This window comes from Macaca nemestrina, chromosome 2 (assembly GCF_043159975.1).
Source record: "Macaca nemestrina isolate mMacNem1 chromosome 2, mMacNem.hap1, whole genome shotgun sequence".
NCBI classification, from domain to species: domain Eukaryota; kingdom Metazoa; phylum Chordata; class Mammalia; order Primates; family Cercopithecidae; genus Macaca; species Macaca nemestrina.
The window spans coordinates 47,882,601-47,896,322 of NC_092126.1; positions in this window are offsets into that span (position 1 = coordinate 47,882,601).

Below are 13,722 nucleotides of genomic sequence, written 5' to 3' on the forward strand. Positions count from 1 at the left end.
TTTTTTTATTTTTATATTGTTCCTATCAATATTAATTTTTGGGAACAAGATCTTTCACAACAATTTGCTGCTTTTTTAAACATTCCTCATATTTCCTCAGCTGCCAAAAATATGATGTTCAAAATGGGCTACAATTCTTTAAACTCATAGCCACCACTCCTATTTAGGTGAAACAGTGACCATTAATTAAAGAAATACTTAGGACTCTAAAAGAGTAAGTCAAAAAACAAATGGCCGAGAGGAATATAAAGCCACGTATTTCTGCATGGAATTCCCGTCTTTGTCTTGTCTTAAAACTATAAATGTTTACATTAAACCTAGGCAAAGTTTACAGTCTGGTCTTCCTAATCCTGCCCTTATCCCACAAAGTTAAAACCAGTGAAAAGCAGCAAGATGCTTTTGTATCATTACAAACTCAGCTTTCTTTCTACTCACTTAATATTGCCACAGAAAAAATTTAACTGGATTTTCTTATTCAATATTTAGGTTATACCTTGGGGGCACAAAATATTCGACACCAAAAAATTCAAATTCGACGTGATCATTTAAAAACATTAAATGATTTTCAAAAGCTTCTAGGAGACATTAATTGGATGCGTCCTGTTTTAGGAATACCAACATATCAGTTATAACATCTTTTTTCTATTCTAGAAGGAGACAGTCACTTGGACAACTCACGCCATTTAACTCCTTTGGCTTTACAGGAACTCCAGCTTGTTGAAGAGCAACTTCAAAAGGCCCTTCCTTTTGTTTATTTCATACTTTACCTTCTCCCACAGGAATGATTCATCAAACTAGTTGACCACTAAAATGGATCTTTTTGTCCAATAAAATATCTAAACGCTTGGCTACTTATATCGATCATTTAGCTGAACTGATCATCAAAGGACGGCATCACTGTCGACAACTTTGGGGAGGAGATCCTTCCTTAATTATCTCTCAATTCACTCATAGTCAGATCACTATCTTCTTGCAACTTCTGATTCTTGGCAAGAAGCTTCATCAATCTTGAGTTACAGTTTATCCTTATCCCTGGGTGCAATAGGGAGAATTGTTTGCTATTCTCATGGTCTTACTTGATTTCCCTACTACTGGTTGTAACATTGTTAGTGATTCTCAATACGCCGTTTATGTTACTTATATTTCTCAGGCCACTTTACCTCTTTGTGCTACTTCTTCTCTTCAGAAATTCTTTTCTTTGTTATCCTTTACTTTGAGCCAACGTCGAGCTCCTTTATTCATCACTCATCTTCGTTCTCATTCTCAACTTTCTGGACCATTAGTTCATGGTAATACTCAGATTGATTTGCTTTTAATCGGCCACCTACATGCTGCAGAACAAAAATATACTCTACATCACACTAATAGTTCTGGCCTTCAACAATGGTTTCATTTAACTCATAAACAAGCTCGTTCTCTTATTTGAGCTTGTCCTTCCTGTGCTCCTTTGAGGATTCCATCCTTCCATCCTGGGGTTAATCCACGAGATGTCCCTTCTTTTGGACGATTAAAATGTTCATCATACCATTGATACCTTTTCTCATTTCTGTTATTACTCATCTCTTAGTTTGTTTCACCATCATGGGCATTCCTCTTATACTTAAAACTGATAATGCCCCTGCTTATGTCTCTCATAAATTACAAGTTTTCTTACAGCAATACAATATTCAACATATCACCGGTATCCCGGGCAACAGTCAAGGTCAAGCCATCATTGAGCACGCAAATTTAACTGTAAAAACTTAACTATAAAAACAAAACAAAAAGGGGGAAATTAGCCCCCCAGAAACCAGATTTTGAAACCAGATTTTGAAGGTTCTTTTTACCTTAATTTTTTTGAATCAATGGAGACAATTGCAAGATTCCGCTGCCGTAACCCATCTTTCCTCACCTCCCTCGGTGATAGTCCCCGCTGACAGTTTAAAGGTTTGGTATCCTAATGAAGAAGGTAAGTATGTTCAAGAGCAAGTTCTAAAACAGGGATGGGGCTATGCTCTTGTCCTTACAGGGAGCGGACCTGAGTGGTTTCCTACAAGATGATTGAAACCCTGTTGAAAAGAAAACTGGTTCTTCCTTTGTTGGATGTGCCTCGGCGGGGGACTTATTTCTCTTAGTGAGGCTTTGTATGAATATTGGACTTATATTCCCTTTCCGCCCTTGTATCAGGGAGTCACCTGGGGGGAGGCGGAAATTAAGGTTTTCACCAATGACACTACTTGGATGCCGTCCCCCTATATAGACAAGGACAATATAGAATGGGAAACGGGAATTATAAACAACACATATCAATTTGGAGTGGAAGGAGTTCCAATATGTATGGGAAATAGTTCTCATTGTCTCCGAAGATCTCATGAAGCCTGGGCTGTTCGTTATAATCATAGTCATGTGGCTGCTAATGCTGTTATTATTGTAACTAGAAGTTTTTAATATAATCATACTGTATATAGTAATGAAACTATTCCTAGTTCTTTACTTTTTTGTCCTATTCTAGAGGTTTCTCCTAATATTGAGGTGCTGGAGTGACAACAATGTCGGGGAACTAAACCCCGGATTTTATTAGAATACAATGGGATGCAAATAACTGATTAAAGTGTGCACGGTGATTTTCAAACAAAATTTAGTCACATACCTTTGAAATGACACTGGGTAAATAAAAGTATTGCTGCTAACAGTAATGAAACATTGGTATGGCGTGAAGGAGGCCTGAAGTACAGAGTTATTTTTGGAAGTTGTTAGCTGCAGGCGATGCCATTAGCACTTTTGTGGGGAATATGCCCCTTAATCTTTCTAACCCGAATAACTCCTTTCATATTCAGTTATATCGAAATACCTCCTGATATATTATTGCTTGTGTCTGTAAGCCCTACCTATTATTAGCAGGGATTTAGCAGGGAATTTGACATGGGATAATGATACAGGGATTGTTAATTGTACAGATACGTGTACATTTTTGTCTTGCCTCAATCATTCCTGGTGGCACAACTTTACTGAGGATATTTATATCCTCAGGGCTCGTAAGGAAATTTGGCTACCTGTTAACCTTACGCAACCGTGGGGGGCATCACCTCTTGAGACTTATATTTGGACTTCTCTCCAGCGAACCCTCCGTGCCCTTGGACTTATAATTGCCTTGGTGATGAGCCTTGTCGCCATCATCTCCACTGCGGCCATAGCAGGGCTCGCTCTTCATCAAAGCATACAAAATGCTGAATTTGTGCAGCAATGGCACGAACAATCTCACCGGTTATGGCTTCAACAACGAAACATTGATTCTCAACTTGCTGAAAGATTGGACAACATGGAACAAGCCTTGACATGGCTTGGAGATCAGCTCACTGTCCTCAGTACTTGGATAACATTACAATGTGATTGGAACGCCACTCAATTTTGTGTAACGCCTGTGCTTTTTAACATCTCTCAAAATTGGACCGTAATCCAAAAATTATTAATAGGCCATAAAAATATTAGTTTGGACATCCAAGAGCTCACTCAGAACATTTCCGAAGCATTTCGACAACAATTACATGTGTTGTCCGGAACTGTAACCCTTCAGGAGCTGGGTCAGCGCCTTGCTGCCTTTAACCCATGGACCAAGATGAAGACATGGATTTCTACAATCTCTGGAAGTATATTGCTTTGGGCACTTGGATTGGGTCTACTTCTTTTGGTGATTCGATGCTCCCTCCATCGCCTCCAAACACAAAAGAAAACACAAGAACAAATATGGGCTACCTTTTTAGGATTGAGGCAAAACAAAAAAAAGGGGGGGGGGGAAATGCAGGGGCCTTTGAAAACAGTATGCTGAGAATAGATAGGGCTCAAGGACAGTATCTCCAATTGAACTTTTAATGAACTCCTGTAGGTGCCAAGAAGGCGGGCAGATAAGGAAGAGCATAGAAACAAAGAACTGAGTAGAAGGTTACATCTGGGAAAAGAAAGTTTGTTGTGCATTGCATTCTTTCTGCTGACGTGGGGTTTATGGAGTATAAATAAAGTGAGGCGGAGGCTCTGAGCGTGGCTGCCATGTTCTCTGTGTGTCTTTGTCTTTTGTGTGTTCTTTCATTCTCCACCACCCCCGGCACGGACCCCAACATGGAGGTTTGCACCTGAGGAGCAGAGTTGGCTGTAGTTGGGACCCAGAGTCAAAAGAGCTCAGTGGCACCTTGTGTCTCAGAGGTATTGTGTGGTGGCAACTCCGGACCCTGGGACTGTGGAACACTGCACTCTGCCAGACCGTGAGGACAAAGCAGCAGTAGCAAAGACCCCAGAATGGCTGAATACAACTATTGTTTGGCTTTTTTGAGGGGCAGGGAACAACACAGTAATGACTCTACTCCCTGTGGAAGAAGGTGTCTTAACAACTCAGACCCTTGGGGGATAGTCCAGCTCCAGCGACGCAGAGTACTGGAACTGTCTGGCCTATAGAGTTGAGTGTCTCAGCTCAGCCACTGCTCTGCTTCTCTGGCACACGTGGTCAGAAGTCAGTCAGCCTAGGGATGTGCAGTTCCTTGGCTTAGCCAAGGCAATGATTCCCCTAGAGGCAATGAATTGCTTCAGCTGAAGCCTGGTGTTGTGGGCAGTGTGTCTGCTCTGAGCGGGCATAATGGCATTTAAGCTTAGGTATGGGTTGGATGGTCAATCTGGATGGCCAAGACACTGTTTCACAGGAGACAGGCCACTGCTTCAACTTAGGCTTGGAATTCAGGGGATGCATGAATCCTCTGGGCATCCAAGGTACTGTTTTCTCGAGAGGCAGGTTTACCACTTGAGTTCAGGTACAGGGAGGTACGTCTCCTTTGGACGGACAAGCACCATTTTCCTGGGATGCAGAGTGCTGCTTCAGCTTTGGTTGTGGGGCCAGGGAGCAATAATGACTGGAGGGGTAGATAAAGCGATTTCACCAAGGCACCATTTCCTTGGGAAGCAGTGTGTAGAGCTTAGGCTCTAAGGTGCAGGGTGCAGCTGTATCTGAGGGTGGTAGATGGGGTGGCCTTACCAAGGCACTGTTTCCCCAGGATGGAGTGCACAGCTTTAGCTTGGAACCCCAAGGACAGGGCTCAGCAGCGACTGGGAAAGGTACATGGTACAGCAGTCCAACTCCAGGAGATGGAGCCACTGGTCAAGGGTGGTTCTGCAGTAGCTAATCCTCAAGGATGGAAAGGTGTTGTGGCCACTCACTCTTAGAGGAGGATAAACTCCAATAGTGGTTTCAGTTCCAGAATGACAGAGCATTACATCCATGCAGGCCACAGGAGCTGGAGCATCCTGTGAGCTCCTTTTCTGGGGAGACCATAGCTCTGAATTTCAGACAGCTCCCTCAGCTGGGCTTAGCACCTCTGAGGACTGCAGGAGTCCTAGAGGTGAGGAATTTAGCTGTCTAAGCTGTTGATGGACCTGTTGGGAATCTTCTTAGTTACTTTCTTCCTGCTGGGAGAAGCAATTTCTGGCTCAGAGCTTATCCTGTCTGGGGAGTAGGGTGATGGAGGCCAGGCCAGGTGATTTTTTTTCCTCTCTTTTTTTTTTTTTCTCCATTCTCTATGAGGTTCTCCTGCGTTTCTGTGGCCTACACGGCTTCTGCTACTTCTTTGATGTATTCCTCCACTCTCCTTTAGTTATTTGCATCAAAATGTAGTTGCCTATTTGTAGTTTAGGTTGCATTTGTGGGGAAGATGAGTACTAAGGGCTTTTAGTCAGCCATCTTGCTGACTAGCCAAATTTTACATCAAATTTTTAAGGTCTTTAGACATATCTAGGTCTTATTCAGACTAATCTTAATTTACTGACTGTTCAGAAAACTTAGTATTGTCACTGATGTCACTTTTTCTAATGTAGACACCTTTCGTCAATATAAAATAACTTCTTTAATAAATCCAATTCTCCTTTTTGAAATTTTCTATCCACTGATCCTGTTTTTATTTATTTTGTCTATTTATTTATTTTGTCTACAAGTACAACACTATCTGCTTATTTTAAACCCTTTAAATGTGAAATATTTGAAGAAACCAAATGGATTTCAGTGCTTTTTGTTGTAACTCTGCTGAATTTATTCCATTTTCCTCTGCCTATTTTTAAATGATGCTAATTGGAATACTACAAACAAGTCTTATTACTTCTTAAATTCCTAAAGGCTTGTTTCCAATAATACAATCTAATTTCCATAAAGTATGTTTGTAACCACTTCAAATATAAGGCATATTAAATTGCGAACCTTAATTGTGCTTATTGTCTTCTAACATTCTTAATTTTTTTAAATTATCCTCATTAAATCTTGCCTCCCTCATCCCTTGTCTTTGTAAATTTTCTTTGTGGCTCTCAGCTACATATTCCAATTAATTTAATTATTTTAGGTTTGATCTGCAATTTCACATTCTTAATGAAGCTTTGGAATATGATTCCATCAGAGATTCTTTTAGTAATGTATGTTAACACTCCAAATGATATCTCTCCTTCATTTATTAAGCATACATTCTGAATTTACATTGATGTACTGAGAAAAAAGTAGAACAGAACAGATCAGGACCTCCAAAAAATGCACTCTAAGGTAACACCAGTTTTATTACAAAGACTGACCAATCCTGAACATTATGAGTAATTCACATAAATATTCTAGTTTCCACTCTATTTTGATATTCGTCTCCCTAAATCCCAAAAGGAACCTTGTCACAATAGCTTTCCAAGGGAAGGGAAACAGATTTAATAATCTTGTCTGAGCACATTAAAGGTTAAAAGCAAATTTCTTGAGTAAAATGCATGGAAAAAGGCTAAGAGAGGGAATGCAAAGTATTCTCACCACAAAAATGACAACTATTTGACATAATGCATTTGTTAATTAACTAGATTTAATCACTCCACAATGTATATATACTTCAGAATAATATGTTGTACATGGTAAATACAATTTTACCTGTCAATTAAAGGCAAATAAGATATTTCAATTAAACAATTAAAAAAGCAAATTTCCTTCATTTGGGTTTATTTAATGTGATCAGAAACAGCAAAGGGAAGGTCTAGGACGTAGGAGATGTTAAGAGTTATTACTTTCTTGGGTAAACAAATTAATGGATAAGTTACTCAGAGAAAGGTGAAATGTATAAAAGAAGACGAAGATATCTAGAGAATGAGTAAAAATCACTCAAAATTAGGAATAGTTAGTTAAAAAAACTTATTTGGCAAGTGAGGTGTGCCAAAAATCATTGCTGAATTAGTTGGTAAATGAATAAAGCAAATACTATTCATCCTTTTTTTTTTTTTTTTTTTTTTTTTTTTTTGAGATGGAGTCTTGCTCTGTCACACAGACTGGAGTGCAGTGGCATGATCTCAGCTCACTGCAACTTCCACCTCCCGGATTCAAGCAATTCTCCTGCCTCAGCCTCCCGAGTAGCTGGGATTAAAGGCACATGCCACCACACCTGGCTAATTTTTTTGTATTTTTAGTAGTGATGGGGTTTCACCGTGTTGGTCAGGATGGTCTCGATCTCCTGACCTCGTGATCTGCCCACCTCAGCTTCCCAAAGTGCTGGGATTACAGGCATGAGCCACTGTGCCTGGCTGCTCTTTCATTCTTTTACAAGTGACAGAAAGTTTTCTTCAGTGGAAACTCAATCATGCAGGTAAGATAAAGATATAGACAGCTCTTTGGGTATACAGGTATATACCTGAAGTATTTATATTTGAAGAAATGAAAGCAAAATCTTACAGTTTGGCATCTTCTGTGTGTCCAAAATGAATGAAATTTTATAATACCGTTCATCATTCTTAAAGTGACTATTTTTAAGATTATTTTCTTGTGACTGTCTGACAAATTTTTTGCCCTTAGAAATTTATAAGCCATTCTGCTTATTAAATTTTCAGAGTGATAAGTGTAAATCTGGATCAAGTATTATCAATTCAATCAATCCAACATAGTCAAAATAAAATGTTTAGCAAAAATTATCCATAATTCTATGGTATGCTTAACTTATTTGCTCTCCACACTCTCAACTCTCCCCAAACCACATAGATTTTACTTTACTTTATTCCACAGTGTCTTCATAACTTTGTCTTTAATAAATATTTTATTTTTTAGTTATAAATTTTTTAACAAAATATAATTTGCATACTAGGAGCAAAAGTGATCAATCAACACAACCCCGATGGATTATATTTATGGAGCTAATTTTTTATAAGGGGAGGAAAACCATGCAAACCATAAGCTGTGCAAGCCATTTAAATAAATATTTATTTCTTGAGGATGGTTACGTTTAAAATATAAAAGTTTTAATTAGTTTCTAGTCACTTCATCATTGACTAGTATATAACATTGGGATGGACACAATAGAAGTAAATGAAAATTAAAAGGGAAAATTGCCTGTTTTGGAGAGTATGCTTCCTTTAGAAACGGTGATATTAATTTATAAAAGTGTTCATTATTTTCATGGAAAGTTCTTATTATGTTTAAAATTGATAAAGTAGTAATATTTACTGTAAAATCTTTTTTATATTGAACAAAAAGCCTGTGGAAAACTCATAGAGGAGTCACTGAACATTGAATGTCTTTACATTCTTTGTGATCCAAGGCTATGCAATTTTCTGTAGAAAGGAGGAAGAGAAATTCAATACATCTTACACACCTAACATTGCTTTCCTCTAATGAGCCTAAGATACATGGCTGAGTCTATTTATAATTTAGAATTGACTGAGTTGGACTGGCAGCCAAAAATATTTCTGTTCCTGTATTATCATTTTAAAACAATTTAATGCCTTGCAGCAGATCTTAAATGTTTAATTTAAATTTAATTCAGCTTGTTTGGGAAGGGGGATTAAAAGTGAGATATATAATGGCATTTTATGGCCAGTAGATTCAATATAAGCAGGATTTTTATTATTATTAAAAAACAAACTATCAAAAATACTCATTTAAGAAATTTTTAATATCAGTAAAGAAGTGAATGCTGAATGGAGTCCAAATTATAACAGGTAGAACAGTAAAAATGACTTGCTTTTATTTAAATTTATTTCTGAAATTATTCTTCTCCCTCACGAATATTCCCCTCCATTCAAAGCAAGTTCTGTATGTGTGCAGGAAAAATGCAACGGTCAACACAGGTCTTTGCTAACATAGTGTAACCACTTGTGAATAGATGTCATCATTGACGTAGTAAAACATGTTACTCATCTGATTCTGCATACCAGAGCCCACCACAGTAATGGATCTAATGAAAACTAATGTTTATATTTATTAGAATATCTACATTCTCCAAAGCCATGCTGAATATTCCTTGCTGAGTAAAGCATAGTGAAAGCCTTTGTTCTCAATTAAAAACAAGGAAAGAGAAACCATTGCTTAAAATCATTAAGAATTAACATCAACAGTAAAACATCTTATGGAGAGTATGATAGAATATAATTGAGAAAACACGTAGTGTATCAACTTTTAAATTGTAAACATTACCTTTCTGACAAAGAGTACCTGCCTTCAAGTCGTTTCCTCTGTATATGAGATGTGTAGTTTGCTTCACTTCATGTTTTCTCACATGTATAGAACCTATGTTTCTGATTGACTCTGGATGCCTTCAGAACTTTTGAGAAAACTTGCCAAGTTTAGAAGATTTATGGGGTCCTTCTGCTGATTCACAAGGCTTCCACTAGTAACTTGTGGGGACTATGGGGTCCAGGTGACACTCAGTAAATTGGAGGGAAAGTTTCAATCTGAGTCCATCTACTTTGAAAGCTTGTGCCTCTTGGGGCGAAAGCAAAGGAAATGCATGTGAATTAATCTCAGATAAGTTTCTATGGTGGCTACTGTAACAAATAGCAGAGTTAACTGCCGAATACTTTGTTGTCTCTCAAGCACTTTTATTTCTGTCATTTCAGTACTCTTTTTTGTAAATAGAGTCATCCCTACTTTCAATGGGTTGGATTGGTAAAACAAGAAATAAATTCACAAAACCGAGAAGTCCCCATCATCTGCTTAGAAACCTTTTCCATATTAAAATAAAGCCAAGAGTTTGCATGAATTTAATTCTCAGCCAGAGGACCTGGAACTTTTCTTGTGAAATCTCCTGGCATAGAAGGGGTAGCATTCTCCATCTAATAGCAGTTCAAATGGTCATTTTCTGACAAGCCAGGGCACCCTGGGGACTGTAATTCTGATGTATCATTTATAACTTAACCAACAATACACCAAGTTACATATCTTTGTCATGTAAAGCACAGTTCTAATTGTTCTAATTAGTCTTATTCCATGGGTTTATGGTTTGCTGTGTTTTCTAGTATCTCTGATGAATAGGTGCCACCTGTGTTTCTTTATCTGCACCTCACCGTTAATGGAGGCAGATAGGGAGCTAGCCTGGTTTGAGATTGTAAATCAGAAAGTTTCTGAAGTGCTACAGTGGTGGTGTCAGCACGGCCATGATCTCTTTTTCATAATGTCCTAACTAACCACGTAATGAGATTGTATACCAAATACACTAAATATATCATATGCATATCAGCAGAAGCAGAAGGCACTAGGTCATTTTCAAAGAGACTAATGCCTGGGTGATAGTTATATTGTATTTGGTGCAACAAATAATGAATATAGTGGGTTACGAAATAGATGAATTCTGCTCAGGCTCTAAGCTGAGAGGAACACCAAATGTGAGCCTTAAGAAAATAACAGCTTTAGTTTATTTTGAATATATTTACACGGAATATATTTATACACTCAGAAACAATTTTTTTTTTCTTTCCTGTCTGGCTAGAGAGTCTTATAACATGCATGAAATATATAGGACAGATAAAATCAAGCTAACTTCTAAATAAGTTTTAAGGTTGTCTATACCTTGTAAAGAATAGGGTATATCTAGTTCAAAGTACTTCAAACACTGAGATTGCACAAATGGTGAATCCAGTATCACCTGGAAGGCCAATATGATTTGCACACATATTAGGCATAAGTAATGTTGTAGGCTTAAGTGTGTAATTCTTCCAGTGATTCACATCTTTGCATAGGGCAACCAATTTTGCAATGTTATGATTCTCATTTCAAATTTTGGTCTAACTATTTTAGATATTTAATGATAGAAGAGAAACATAGGTATTTTCGAATGATCCGTCATAAGAATCTTGAAGTGGAGAAAATCTGACTAAAAATTATTTTATAAAAATTTGAATGGTGGTAAATCTAACAAAACTTATTTCTATGGTTATGAAAGTAATACATATTTATTATGAAAATAGAAATAGGTTGGGCACGGTGGCTCAAGCCTGTAATTCCAGCACTTTGGGAGGCCAAGGCGGCAGATCATAAGGTCAGGAGTTCAACACCAGCCTGACCAACATGGTGAAACCCCGTCTCAACTAAAAATGCAAAACTTAGCCAGGCATGGCGGCACCTGCCTGTAATTCCAGCTAACCAGGAGGCAGAGATTGCCTTGAACCAAGATCACGCCACTGCACTCCAGACTGGGCAACAGAGTGGGACTTCATCTCAAAAAAAAAAAAAAAAAAGAAAGAATAAAATACAAATCAGTGGTAAATGACTTGTAACCCTGCCATTTGATGACACCACTGTGAATACATTGACTTGTTTCTTTACAATACATTTTATAGAGTTTTATAGAATTTTGAAGAAAAAGAATGCCAGTTTATTTCATGCAGTGTGAAAGGAATATAATTAGATTTATATACTGCATAGATCTCAAGAAAATGGTTCTTGATATCAAAGAACAAGTTTCAGAACACTGCATGTCTATAATATGATATTATTTATGTACTCTTGAAAACATTCTGAAGAATAGTATGGGCAAGGCACAACAAAAATGACCAAATACAATTCGGCACCAGCAATTGTCCCTTCTGAAAGAACAACAAATTGAACAACTAACCCCACAAAATGGCACCTTCATAAGAATCAAAAATCAGATAAGCAATCACAGTACCCATTTAATATCATGTACATGAAAGAGGCACTAAAGAAGGTAAGCACTAAAATGCTCCTGGACAGCATTCAACATTTCATTAACTGCCCTGAGATAGAGGGGAGCTCATTGCCATGAAGGAAGAGACACAGGACTGACAGCTTTTGCTGCAGCTAATTGAAGAGCCCATGGGACTTGAGTGAACATCAGCAGTAACCAGACAGTATTGGCAGTGGGCCTTGGGTGGTGGTGACCATGGGGAGAAAGTCCTCTCTTTGAGGAAAGGGGAGGAAAGTGTGGGAATAACTTTGTCTTGTGCCTTGGTTGCCAGTTCAGCAGCAGTAGAATAGAGTACCAGGTAGATTTTTGAGGTCCCTGGCTCCAGGACCTGTGGCTCTAGGACCCGGCACCCAGACAGAATCTCCGGATCTATGTAGGACCCAAAGGAACACCCTGTCCTGAAGGGAAGAACACAAACTTAGCTGGATTCACCACTGGCTGATTGTAGAGCCTGTGGGCCTTGAGAGAACATAGGTAGTAACCAGGCAGTTGTCACTGCAAAAAATTAGCAAAACCCAGTACTATGCTGGCTTCAGGTCTGACCCAACACAGTTTCAATGGTGGTGACTACAAGGGTTCTTGTTTACCTCTCTCTCAGTTCTAGACAGCTCAACATGGAGAGAAAGAGACTCAGTGTATTTGGGGAAAGTAAGGGAAAAGAACAAGAGTCTCCACCTAGTAATTCAGGGAATCCTGCTGGATCTTACCCAAGACCACTCCAAGGTGGTGCCTCTTGAATCAGCAAGAACCACAGAGTTAAATGGCTCAGGGTGCCACCTAATGCAGATATGACTCCAATGATACTGAGATCACTACACCCACGTTCCCTGGAATACTTAGAAAGCATTCCCATGAAGGATGAGTTCAAACACACCTAGACTGTGAAGACTAAAATAAATGCCTACATCTTCAATGCTTAGACACTGACAAACATCCACAAGCATCACAACTCTCCAGGAAAACATTACAGGGGAACCAGCCCCCAATATTTCAACATAGGTTCTTTTCTATTTTCCCTAAGTGTTGGCCAGTCTGAAAAATAAAGGGAAAGAATACAAAAGAGATAAATTTTAAAGCTGGGTGTCCAGGGGAGACTACACATGTCGGCAGATTCCGTGATGCCCCTGAGCTGCAAAACCAGCAAGTTTTTATTAACGATTTTCAAAGGGGAGAGAGTATACAAATAGGGTGTGAATCACAGAGATCACATGCTTCAAAGGCAATAAAATATCACAAGGCAAATGGGCAGGGCAAGATCACAAGGCCAGGGCAAAACTAGAATTGCTGATGAAGTTTCATGTCCCACTGTGCACACATTGCCATTGATAAACATCTTAACAGGAAACAGAGTTCAAGAGCAGAGAACCAATCTGACTAGAATTTGCCAGGCTGGAATTTCCTAATCCTAGCGAGCCTGGGAGCACTGTAGGAGACCAGAGCAGGGCGTGTTTCATCCCTATCTACAACTGCATAAGGCAGACACTCCCAGAGTGGCCATTTTAGAGCTCCCATCCTGGGAATGCATACTTTTCCCAGGGCTGTTAATTATTAATATTCTTACTGGGGAAAGAATTCAGCGATATTTATCTTATTCATTTTTGGTAATAAGAGAAATATGACACTGTCCTGCCCGGCTCCCAGGCAGTCAGACCTAATAGTTATCTCCCTTGTTCCCTCAACATTGCTGTTACCCTGTTCTTTTTTCAAGGTGGCCAGATTTCATATTGCTCAAATGCACATGCTTTACTAACAATTTGTGCAGTTAATGCAATCATCACAGTGT